The sequence below is a fragment of the Trichechus manatus genome, unplaced genomic scaffold (genome assembly GCF_000243295.1).
Source record: "Trichechus manatus latirostris isolate Lorelei unplaced genomic scaffold, TriManLat1.0 scaffold00001, whole genome shotgun sequence".
Taxonomy (NCBI): Eukaryota; Metazoa; Chordata; class Mammalia; order Sirenia; family Trichechidae; genus Trichechus; species Trichechus manatus.
In genome coordinates this window covers 32,617,297-32,630,021 of record NW_004443937.1, presented here as the reverse complement: position 1 = coordinate 32,630,021, position 12,725 = coordinate 32,617,297, and positions in this window count along the sequence as shown.

The following is a 12,725-nucleotide window of genomic DNA, read 5'->3' as shown; positions in this document are numbered from 1 at the left end:
GGACTGAGGCGCTCACAGGCGCATGGTGCCCACAAAGAGTCTAAAAAATAGCCAATAAGATATTAGGCAGACAACCAAAGGTATTAAGTTCTTCAGTAGACTCCATCAAATAAATCCCAGCTACTGTGGCAGGATACTACTTTGAAATATTAGAACACAATGCACAAAGAAGTCAATGCTTGGCTTTTGAGTTTCAAAGCCTGTCTTTAAATTAGTTAAAATATTTGCAAGAATGCATGGTAGGAGACGGCTTCCTTGTCCAACAACTCCCCCTCCTCTGCTCCAAGCTACATAAAAATTCTATAGGCTTTCTGGGAAGGAAGAAATAATAAGGAAAGCAAAAAAAAAAAAAAAATTATACATGCTGGTGCATCCCAGAGAAGGGGCTCTGCATCCTGCCTCTCAGGGGGCCAAGTTCCGGGTGAATGGGAGGACAAATCTCCCACAGATAATTTTGAGGATTTGAGAGGAGACCTATGACCCTGTCCCCAGGGAGCCTCAGAGGTAGCAAGTTCCAGAGTTCCCCAGGTTCTTCATGGTGACGCAGGTCTAGACAGAGAAGTCCGAGGTAGCCCACCAAGTGGCCTGGGAGCAGCAACATGACCCCATGTGCCCCTGAAGAGCACAGCCTAGCATGGGGCGGATGTCTTGGCACTGTGCTAAGCACTTTCCATGCTTATCTCATTTCACCCTGACAACAGCCCTATGCGGGAGGTAGTCTCAGAAACTCCACTTTACAGATGAACTAAGGCTCAGAACTAAATAACATGCTCAAGGACACAGTCAGTTTCAGAGCCAGGACTTGAATGCATTCGCCTAAACCGTATGCTATATTACTCTCCATTAAAATATATATAGGATATCTATCACCTATGCGAGTCACTTTCTTGAGGGATGGGTGAGGTGGAGACCTGTCTTCACCCTGTAGAACACAGAGAATGGCAGCAAGCCAAAAGCAAGTACCCAACCAGAGAAAAAGATAATTCAGGTCCTGACTCAGCATTGTTCTTGATGACAGTTAAGCTAATGGAAGCTACAAAACACAGCCAAGAAAAAAATTTTTTTTTTTCTTCCTCTCTTTTCTGAATAGGATCTGGCTGTTTGGGGGTTATTTAAAAGCCCTGGCATGGACATATCCTTAACAGTCAGCCCCAAGCTGCCCTGTGCTTTTCTTAGCATCCCACCCCTCACTCTGCCTAGCTCTAGGGGGAGAATGCTCCAAGAGGGAAGTGAGGGTTGTTACTTTAAAAATGGAGACAAACTTCAGAGAATATTGTTAAGTGAAAAAAATATTACACAACAGTACAAGAAGTAGGATCCAATTTTTATTTACTCTATGCATGTGAATATATTTGCATAGCAATGGTCTCTCTCTGGGCAGTATGATGGTGGGTAATTCTTTTAGCATCAGGGCAGTAGAACTCAGTGGTTAACATGCAAGCCTCTGAGCTAGGAGGCCTGGGTTTGAATCCCAGCTCTGCCACTTACTGGCTGTGGGACCTTGGGGGAGATGACTGAATCTCTCAGAGTCTCCAATTTCTCATCTGTGAAATAAGGGTAAAAACAGAACCCACCTCACAGAGTTGATGCGAGGATTATGTCAAATGATCCCTGAAACATACTTGGCATATTGCTTGGCACAGTAAACACTCAGTTATCGTATGTAGAGAATACATCCATCCACCTTCCGCCACAGGCCATAATCCAGTTTCTAGGTTTCATGTCTACTTTAGAGACCACCTAGCCCAACCTCCCTCATTCCACAGATACGGAAATGGAGGCTGAGAGAAGGGATGGGTTTTGCCCAGAATCCCAGTGCCAGCAAATGGCAAAGCTCAGTCTAGAACCCAGGGCTCCAACAAGCACTCCAGCACTCTGTCTCCACCAGGGACTTCTCAGCAAGTCTAGGCCAACAGTGGCTGCACCTTAACCACCCTCCGAAAGGGGAGCATTCTCAGCCTGGGGGTCTCCCCTCATCATTTGTCAGTGCCCTCAGGTTAGTGCACTCAGGGAATAAACCAAAACCAAACTAGTTCTCATTGAGTCAGTTCCGACTCATTGCAACCCCATGTGTGTTAGAGTAGAACTGTGCTCCATAGGGTTTTCAAAGGCTGATTTTTTCTAAAGTAGATTACCAGTCCTTTCTTCTGAGACACCTCTGGGTGGATCTGAACCACCAACTTTTTGGTTAGCAGCTGAGTGTTCTGTTTGCACCACCCAGTGACTCCTAGACAGGGAATATCCTGGTTGCAAGCAACTAAGATCAAGGAAACCCAAAGACACTCTGTCAGATAGTCCTAATCTAAAAGGAATTCTGTGTCCCACATAATTAAGGGCCTGACAACCAACACTGTCAAAGCAGAACTGCAGAAACTATTCTCATAGGAATTACGTCACATGTGTATATTCTAATGAGATATATTTTGTCAGAAAGAGGGTAGACGGGGTTTAGATAGAGAGAGAAAAGAGATGTATCTCATCTCAGTGTGAAAGTCTGTTTTTTATTTTGAGTGGCACAAGTATTTGACTAGGGAAAATCAGAACTGCATGAGACCAGTTTTGAGGATCTTGCATTTTCCTATGAACTCATGAGAAAAACAAGACAAGCAGGGGGTTGAGAAAAACAAGACAAAACTGTGCATATGACTACAACTTCCCACAGAACTACAAGCGTTTAAGGGCTATGCAGGCAGACAGACCTTGGTTTAAATGCCTTCTTCTCTGACTGCTGTGTGACCAAGTTACCTAACTTCTCTGAGTTTCAGTTCCTTTACCTGGAAGATGAAGACAAGTCCTAACTCACAAGGTTAATGTAAGAATTACAAAAGACAAGGCATATAAGGAGCCAAGCACACAAGAAGATCAAATGAATAATAGTCCCTTCCTGAATTATAAACTATATCCTAAAATCAATTCGCAATTTCTGTTTAAGGCTTATAAATTTAGCTTCATGATGATTTATCTCAGTGGAAATGGCATACAGAAAACTTGGGACCTGAAATCATGGTTAACCTTGGACAAGTTATCTCCATTTTCTCAACTGTAAACCAGAACTGAGCAAAGTAACTAACTCAAACGGGTTAAAGATAAAGCTTATAAAGTGCTTGGCATGATCCTTAACATTCTAAAATTATTGTCTATTTATTTTTATTTTTGTACAAAAGGTTATACAATAAATGCCCTCTATCTGTGCCCACACCAATCAGTATCTTGCTCTGGAGATAAGCAGTGCTAATAGTTTCTTGAGTATATTTTCAGAGATTTCCTATGTTTCTATTTTTCTAAGAATTATTCATATAATTGCCTCATACCTTTCCTTTAACTTATGCCTGAAGTCACAGCCACAAATTTTGGTTCTTCTGCATTCCACAGCATGATGCATTTTTACATGCATTTAATCCATATAAAACTTGGACAAAAAATATATATGGAAACGTTTGTTTAGATAAGTTAAGAAACTGACATGAAAATAATAGAGCCAAACAGATTCTTCATTTTAAAAGCACCCTGACCCAGAGTAAGGCAGCTCAAAGGGTCCATCTGCAGCCTAAAATACAGAGATCGTTAATGTGTCCATCAGAAAATCACTTTCTAGTATGCTTAGAAACTGAGTCTGTAAAGCCCCTGGCAGTTCACTTGAGTGTGGGTGGGGATGGGAATAATGTTTATTAAGTACTATGTGTCAAAGGCTATACTTATATTCTCTCACTTAGCAATGATATCACTGTAGCCCATGTGTACCACGACTAGGACGAGGCACAGTAGGGGATTTGTTCGGTTGCGTTCTTTTTACACATTTCACAAACACTTAACATGTACTAACTCATCTAGTTTCCTCAGTAACCCTTCAATGTAGGAATTATGATGATTTATTAAAAAGGGATCTGAGGCACAGAGAAGTTCATCAAATTTGCCCTAGGTCACACAGCTAATAAGTAGTAGAGGCAGAAAATGCAGCCCTAGCACTAAATCACACTGTCTTGTCTGTGATGAGCTGGTCCTGGTTTAAAGGTACACCACCAAAGTGAATTAATGATGGGTTGACTATACTGAGAACAGTGTTACTTTAGACTGCTACAGTGATAAGATTTTAGGAGGCAGCATACAATCAAGAACTGATGGTACTGAAGGAAGAAGTCCACGGTGCACTGAAGGCATTGGCGAAAAACAAGCTTCCAGGAATTGACGGAATATCTATCGAGATATTTCAGCAAAAGGATGCAATGCTGGAAGTGCTCACTCGTCTATGCCAAGAAATTTGGAAGATAGCTACCTGGCCAACCAATTGGAAGAGATCCATATTTGTGCCCATTTCAAAGAAAAGTGATCCAACCGAATGCTGCAATTATCAAACAATATCATTAATATCACATGCAAGGAAAATTTTGCTGAAGATAATCCCAAAACAGCTGCAGCAGTACATCAACAGGGAACTGCCAGAAATTCAAGCTGGATTCAGAAGACGATGTGGAATGAGGGATATCATTGCTGATGTCAGATGAATCATGGCTGAAAGCAGAGAATACTAGGAAGATGTTTAACTATGTTTTTTTGACTATGTAAAGGCAATCAACTGTGTGGGTCATAACAAATTATGGATAACACTGCAAAGAGTGGGAATTCCCTAACACTTAATTGTGCTCATAAGAAACCTGTAGATAGATTAAGAGGCACTCATTCTAACAGAACAAGGGGATACTGTGTAGTTTAAAATAAGGAAAGGTGTGTGTCAGGGTTGTATGCTTTCACCATACTTATTCTATCTGTATGCTGAGCAAATAATCCAAGAAACCGGATTATATGAAGAAGAATGCAGCATCAGGATTAGAGGAAGACTCTTTTCATCAACCTCCTGCGATATGCAAATGACACAACCTTGCTTGCTGAAAGTGAAGTGGACTTGAAGCACTTACTGATGAAGATCAAAGACCACACACAGGCTTCAGTATGGATTACACCTCAACATAAAGAAAACAAAAATCCTCACAATTGGACCAGTAAGCAACATCATGATAAACAGAGAAAATATTGAAGTTGTCAAGGATTTCATTTTACTTGGATCCACAATCAACGCCCATGGAAGCGGCAGTCAAGAAATCAAATGCTGTATTATTGCACTGGGCAAATCTGCTGCAGAAGACTTCTTTAAAGTGTTAAAAAGCAAAGATGTCACTTTAAGGACTCTGTGTGCCTGACCCAAGCCATAATATTTTCAGTCGCCTCATGTGCATGTGGAAACTGGACAATGAAAAAGGAAGACTGAAAAAGAACTGATGCCTTTGAATTATGGTGTTGGCAAACAATATTGAATAAACCAAGGACTGCCAGAAGAACAAACAAATTTGTCTTAGAAGTACAACCAGAATGCTCTTTAGAAACGGGGACGGTGAGACTGCGTCTCACATACTCTGGACACGTTATCAGGAGCGACCAGTCACTGGAGAAGGTAATCATGCTCGGTAAAGCAGAAAGTCAGCAAAAAAGAGGAAGACCCTCAACAAGATGGATTGACACAGTAACTAAAGCATTGGGCTCAAGCATAACAATGATTGTGAGGATGGTGCAGGACCAGGCAGTGTTTTGTTCTGTTGTACAGGTCACTATGAGTCAGAACAGACTTGACAGTACCTAACAACGATAATAAGCATGAGTTTGAGGTTTTTGCTTTTTTTCAGAGGGGGATATGGCTGTTATTAATATTATCATTATTATTTGAATAGGTTATACATTCATGTGATTCAAAATTCAAAGGGTACAAAAGGTTATACAATAAGGCAAATGCCCTCTATTTGTGCCCACACCAGTCAGTATCTTCCTGGAGACAAGCAGTGCTACTGGTTTCTTGAGTATCTTTTCAGAGATTTCCTATGCATATACAAGCAGGCAAATAAGTAAATACACATACATAGAAAAAGTAACATATTTTAGACACATTTCTGCACCTTACTCTCTCCATGGGATCCTGTATCTGGAGACCATCGCATATTAGTACATAGACAGCTTTGTCACTCATTGTGATAGCTGCTAAGGATTCCATTGTGTAATCTGTCCTCTATTGGACATTTAGGTTGTTTCTAGTCTTTTGATGTTACAAGCAACGCAGCAATGAAGAGCTCTGTATACAGATCATTTTTCATATTTGACAGTAGATGTGATAACATCCTAGAAGTAGAATTACAGAGTTAAACACTGTGCATTTGATGGATGTTGCTCTATTCCCCCCTCCACAGAGATTACCTAGTTTTGAAATGTGTAATCCCTGCCACTCTTATTTATGAGCATCTGGATCTGTTTAATTAAAGGGTTCTTAATAGTCCAAGTGTTTATCTGTATGATCTGAGATGCTGAAAACTTTCAATCATAATTCCTGATTTCAAATTTTCATTTTCATCAAAAGGGTATTTCCTAGTGATGGCTATTAAATAAATGTTCAAAATTGGGATGTACAATTATATTTGTATCAATAAAATTTTATTTGTATTTATATTCTATTTAATATATATTTATATATTATAAGTTATATTTATATTAATAAAACCCAGCTTTTATCTGCTTTATACGGCGAGGTGCTTCCCGGCCACCATCAATGGTTATGCAGACAACAGTGTAAACAGCACCCCCTAGAGTTGTGCACAACTACACACAGCAACATGGCTTTGCCTGAGATTTCATTTGGGGGAAGTCTGTGGCAGGGCGGTATTCTACTCAGAGTAAAACAGGTTTGACACCCACCCTAACTTAGACATAGATACCCGTTGCCACCGAGTCCATTCCAATATATGGCAATCCCATGTAGTACAGAGTAGAACTGCTTCATAGGGTTTTCTTCGCTATAATCTTTAGGAAGCATATTGCCAGGCCTTTCTTCTACAGAACCTCTGGGTAGGTTCGAACTGCCAACCTTTATGTTAGCAGCTGACTGCAAAGCACCTGTGTCACTCAGGCTCCTTTGGACACAGACAGCTACTTTATAAATACTGCTTGGCCCTGATGATGGTGGCTAAACCCCAATTCTCTCTCTGAGAGCTTACAAACTCCCAGGACATTTTTACAGCAATCTCAGATGACCTACCTAAAACGAAACTTTAAACCGGGCACGAAAAGGAAGGCCAGCTGTCAGTGGCATCTTTGTCTTTGTCAAAGTACAGAAGCATAAGAGTCTAACCACTGCACAACCAGCTCCCTGACCCCTGGATGTTAAATTGTTATCCAGAGAAAGTTAGATAGTGGCACCCAGGAGGATTTGTCTTGGAGATGGAAGGGGTCAGCCAAGCGGAGGTTAAGTTTCATTAGATTTAGATACCAAATAGGAATGTTTATCACTCATCCTGTGAGATAGGCTGAATTAGCTGTGCTTTGCTTACCACTGGGAGCCCTGGTGGCACAGTGGGTAAGTGCTCAGCTGCCAACTGAAAGGTGAGCAGTTTGAACCCACCAGCAGTTCCAAGGGAGAAAGATGTGGCAGTCTGCTTCCATAAAGATTACAACATTGGAAACCCTATGGGGCAGTTCTACTGTGTCCTATAGGATCTCTGTGAGTCTGAATCAGTTCAACGGCAACGGGTTTTGCTTTCCACCAAGCATCCCTAAATCCTCAATTAGATTTGAGGCAAGTTGATATGCATGGGCCTAGCCTTCGGAGGCTGGATGGTCAGGGGATACGAAGGACCTTTTATACTACCAGCAGGACTGCTTGGCAACCAGGCCGTTGGAAATGAAATGCTGAAGAGGCAGCCACATTCCCTCCTCTCTTATCTCTGGCATCTTAGCTTCGCCTTCACAGAAGAACGACCACAAAGGAGGCACTAGGAGGCAGAACGATGTTAGAGTTCTGAGCATGGAGACGGATCATGTCTAATCCCTAGCACCTGCAAGAGCTCAGCTTTGGTGATAAAGGGATCTAGCAGTAATCCAACCTCTCAACAAAGAGATTTAATAACCTGAGGGGTGAGATCCACTCAGCCATACGGGGTCATCAGCTGATTTAATCCAGCCCAGCTGTTTACAGATACAGCAAAGGACTTTAAGCACTTCTCTGCTTGGGTTTCCAGGACTGAAAGCATTTTAAGACAGTGAATGAATAAGGTAATGGACTTTCCCGCCTGATTATGTGAGATTTTCATATATTAAAGATACAGTTTATTAAATAAACTAATTATGCCCAATTTGCTGCTAACCTAAACACAACCATTTCGCTAGAGTCCAGAAGCCTTTCACACTCTACCTACAGGTAATTTCCTCTCATTACTGTGTAGTGTGGCAACACCTAGTGGGAGAAAGAAGGGTAGCACCCAAACAAGGACCTGAAAAGATTCTCTTTTGGGTGATTCAATTACATGAAGGTTATGAGAACTGCACCTTTGGGTGGGCAGGACTGTCTTTTGGGTGGGCAGGGATGCCAGTTCCAATTTAAAAGCTCATGATGTTCCCTCCATTGTTGATAACAAGTGTAGCCTAAACTCCTTTTAAAATCTTTGTGACCTGATCAAGGCAGAGAGGTGAGAAGTTAATAAACTGTTCTGTCCAAAACATTTCTTCCATAAAAAATGTCACTTTTTTTTTAGACCTGAGAGAAGTTTGAAGATGACCATTTAAAAATGACTATATCACTTAAAGCAAGTGGCTAATTTTGTCTAAGTAGGCTTTGCCTACTCCATGGCTGTGCAGGCTGGTTTTAGGAATGGGCAGACGAGGAAGCAGCCTACTTAGTCTGATACTAGGTGTGATCGTAAGGTTGTGTGTCAACTTGGATGGGCCATGATTCTCAGTGGTTTGGCAGTTAGGATGTAGTCTGGCAGTCGTACAATGATGTAATCACCTCCATGTTGAGATCTGACATAATGTGATCACCTCTGAGTAGCCAATCAGTTGAAAGAGAGTTTCCCTGGGAGTGTGGCCTGCATCCAATATATGTGGACTTTCTCGTAAGGCTTGCTGGCTTTTGCTCACTCTGGATCCTGCAGCTGGCTCCTGTTCATCTGACCTCTGGTTCTTGGGATTTGAGCTGGTAGCTTACCTGATGATCCTGGGATTCATCAGCCTCCACAGTCTGGATCTTGCGTTCACCAGTTCTGCAGCTATGTGAGACACTTTACTGGTTTTACTTCTCTAGACAACCCAGCCTAAGACACTAGGGAAGCTGAAAAGACTGCTCTGCTCCCCAAATGTTTCCTTCCTTATCTATCTCAGGGCCAAAATTTCCACCATTTTGATACTCATTCTTTTGGGACCCGGAGACCTTCTGCAGCCTATAATAATATATACTAAATACACATGAATATGAAATGGTTAGCAGTTCAAGCCTTACTAACATTCTGAGGAAGGAAGGGGAATTATTAAAGAAGCTAAAAGGGGAATTTATATACTGGATTGAACTAGATGACTTCTGGTTATGGTAACCAGCTGAGCTCTAGCCTCTGATGAAAATAGAGGAAAAGCAGTTGTGGAGAAGACAAAGCCGAGAAACGGAGAGATGGGACTGAAATGGGAGGAAAGGTAAAAGGAGCTCAAGACATCTTTGTCACCCTCACAATCTTGCTCAGGCTCTGCCTTTAAGAACTCCAGGGTGAGGCAAGGCCAAGATGGCAAAGTAGTCAGACAATTCCGGTAGACCCTCTTACCACAAAGACCGGAAAAAACAAGTGATTCAATTATACATGGCAGTATGGGAGCCCTGAACATCAAAGGCACAGTTGAGGAACCGGACTGAGTGGCAGGCGGAGGAAGAGACGGTCCGGAAGCAGCAAGGAGTTGCCAGACCTCATCCGGTGAGAGCCTGAGGCATTCAGGCCTGATCAGCTCAGGGCTGACTGGTGAGGCAGGCAAGCAGCAGTGCTCGGGAAGCCTGTTACCTGCACCGGGAGAGACCCAGGGCCAGAGAGTCTACACAGCCACCCAGAACCAGTGACAAGCAGCCCTCACTGGCAAAAGATAAGTTCTTGCATACAGCTTACCGCGCGGATCAAAAACACCCCCCTTAGGGAAAAACCTCTCTCCCATTTACCTCCCTACTCCCTACTCTGCACTGGGTCCCAGACCAGCTTCAGCAAATGCCGAGCCCCGTGGGCCGGAAGTAGGATACGTCACACACCCGGAAGCCATTCTCCCTGCCTTGGAGAGTGAACAAATTAACAAAGGGGAAAAAATAAACTGCCGGCTCCCCTAAGCCAGGAACCCAAGGTAGGCATAGCTCCTTTGCCTAGGCACAGGCATAAGGGATCCACGGACTTTGAGTGCCTTTCCCCCTGCATAGACTTGTGTGGGCCCAACTCAACAGTGTAGGCCCTCATTACCACAGTACAACAGGGTATATACTGAAACACTAACTTCAACTGTTTCAGCTGTGAAGTGGCAGGTTCTTGACATTTGACACTGCTCTGCCCATTAAGCAGGGTCTTCATCTACCCACATCAGGGGCCTGAGGACTGGTGGCTCCACACACGCCACCTAGCCACCTGCGAAAGGGGCCCGTGAAAAAGAAGTGCCCCCTAGTCCTTACAGCCCACAGAATTAGGTGCTCATAGTCCGGCTGCAAAACCCGCCCACCTACGTGCTCTAGGGAACAGGGATACACCTTTCTCCTGGACACTCGGGGGTGGCCGTCAGCCCCCTGCCTTGCTCAGTGTGTGTTCCCCTGCTGCAGCCAGATGCCTGTGTCTACACCAATCACCCATGCCAGTCTAGGACAGTAAGTGACAGCCTACACCACACACTTGGTAACTATCTACCTGGGCACCTGAGCGGAATCCATACAGGAGGAATGGGCGGACTCCTGAGCTCACATACCTAGTAACAGTTCTAACCACCTGGTGACAAGACATTAGAGCTTCAAAGGTGCCAATAATCAAACTAGCTCATATGAGCAGCCTCTATGGGCATATTAAAACAAAACAAGAAGCTAGGACACACTAAGCAAACATAAAATAAATAAACATAATAACTTATTGATGGCTCGGACACAACAGTCAATAGCAAATCATATAAACAGGCAATCCATGATGGCTTCCGCAAGCTCCCAAAGCCCTCCAAAGGAGGAAAATTTCTTAGACTTACCGGAGGCAGAATGCAAAAGATTAATACACAAAACTCTTCAAGAAATTAAGAAGGAAATTAAGCAAAACGCAGAACACACAATAGAGGAAATTAAAAAGATTAGAGAAGAGCATAAGGACAAATTTAACAGGCTGCAAGAATCCATAGAGACAGCCATCAGAAATCCAGAAGATCAACAATAAAACTTCAGAATCAGACAATTCAATAGAAAGTCACAGGAGCAGAACTGAGGCAATGGAAGTCAGAACTAGTGAGTTGGAAGACAAAGCACTTGACATCAACTTATTTGAGGAAAAATCACATAAAAGGATCTAAAAAAATGAAGAAACCCTAAGAATTATGTGAGATTCTATCAAGAGGAATAACCTTCGAGTGACTGGAGTACCAGAACGGGGCAGGGGGTGGGGGAATAACAGAAAATACAAAGAGAATTGTTGAAGATTTGTTGGCAGAAAACTTCCCTGATATCGTGAAAGATGACAAGATATCTATCCAAGATGCTCACTGAACCCCACATAAGGTAAATCCCAAAAGAAAGCCACCAAGACATATTATAATCAAACTTGCCAAAACCAAAGATAAAGGGAGAATTTTAAGAATGGTTGGGGATAAACGAAAAGTCATCTACAAAGGAGAGTCAATAAGAATAAGCTCAGACTACTCAGCGGAAACCATGCAGGCAAGAAGGTAATGGGATGACATATATAAAGCTTTGAAGGAAAAAAACTGCCAGCCAAGAATTATATATCCAGCAAAACTGTCTCTCAAATACGATGGCGAATTTAGGGAACTTCCAGATAAACAGAAGTTTAGAGAATTTGCAAAATCCAAACCAAAACTACAAGAAACACTAAAAACAGAGTCTGGTTAGAAAATAAGTAACATCAGATAACAACCCAAGACTAGAACCCAGGACAGAGCAACCAGATATCAACCCAGACAGGGAAGTCACAAAAGTAAATCAAAGCTAAAACACTGAGAATAGGGAAACAGATGTCAATATGTACAAGATGACAACATTAAAACAAAAAAGAGGGACTTAAAAAATGTAGACATAGATTTTTCATATGGAGAGGGAGACAAGGCAATATAAAGAAAAGACTGGTATAAACTTAGGAAAATAGGGGTAAATATTAAGGTAACCACAAAGGAAACTAACAATCCTACAAGTCAAAATAAAAAACTAGAAAAATTCAAAGACTCAGCAAACACAAAATCAACAACAATGAAAAAGATGAAAAGAAAACACATAAAGAAAAACGAGTCAGCACAGAAAATTAAGTGGAACTAAGAAACTGTGAACAACACACAAAAAAAGACATCCAAATGACAGCACTAAACTCATACCTATCAATAATTATGCTGAATGTAAATGGACTAAATGCACCAATAAAGAGACAGAGAGTGGCAGATAGGATTAAAAAAACACGATCTGTCTATATGCTGCTTATAAGAGACATACCTTAAGACTTAAAGACACAAACAAACTAAAACTCAAAGGATGGAAAAAAATATATCAAGCAAACAACATTCAAAAAAGAGCAAGAGTGCCAATATTAATCTCTGACAAAATAGATTTTAAAGTAAAATCCACCACAAAGGATAAGGAAGGACACTATATAATGATTAAAGGGTCAATACACCAGGAGGACATAACTATAATAAATATCTAC